The sequence below is a fragment of the Artemia franciscana genome, chromosome 8, assembly GCF_032884065.1.
Source record: "Artemia franciscana chromosome 8, ASM3288406v1, whole genome shotgun sequence".
In the NCBI taxonomy this organism is placed as follows: domain Eukaryota; kingdom Metazoa; phylum Arthropoda; class Branchiopoda; order Anostraca; family Artemiidae; genus Artemia; species Artemia franciscana.
In genome coordinates, this window is record NC_088870.1 from 14,434,691 (window position 1) to 14,435,278 (window position 588).

Genomic DNA, 588 nt, shown 5'->3' on the forward strand with positions numbered 1-588 from the left:
ATATATATATATATGTATATATATATATATATCACACACTCAGTGAAGAACTGTTCCAATCGAAATATCATCGACATCTATGGAAACTGTAAAGTCAAAGAAATTAGCTTAAAAATATACTATTTAAGCAATCCCCCCCCCCCCAAAAAAAAAAGTTTATTGAAAATTCAACAAAGGGGAAGGGGTGCAACAACCATTATCCCTCCTTCCGAATAGCGTAGAACCAGAAGGATATCGAATATGAAACTAGCAAACTTTGTTTTAAACAATACGTTTTTTTCCTAGGTGTTAACTAGGCTATTAACTTAAACTAGCGCTTAAGCTTTAGACATTTACAAGGCTTTCTGACATGGCGATTGGACAATTGACTCATTTTTGTTTCCATCCACAGCTTAATACAGCTATGAAAGCTCAATTTATTTTTGGGACACAGTGCGCGGTAGAGATGCTAGCGGCTGGAGACAGGAGACTGGCAGCAAAGCTTAGATACCAATATCCAGGCTGTGTATGCAACAAAACAAGAATTGCTTTCCCGACTATTGTGTTGTAGTACGATCTACGCGTCAGAGCGCGGGTTTGGAGGAGGCA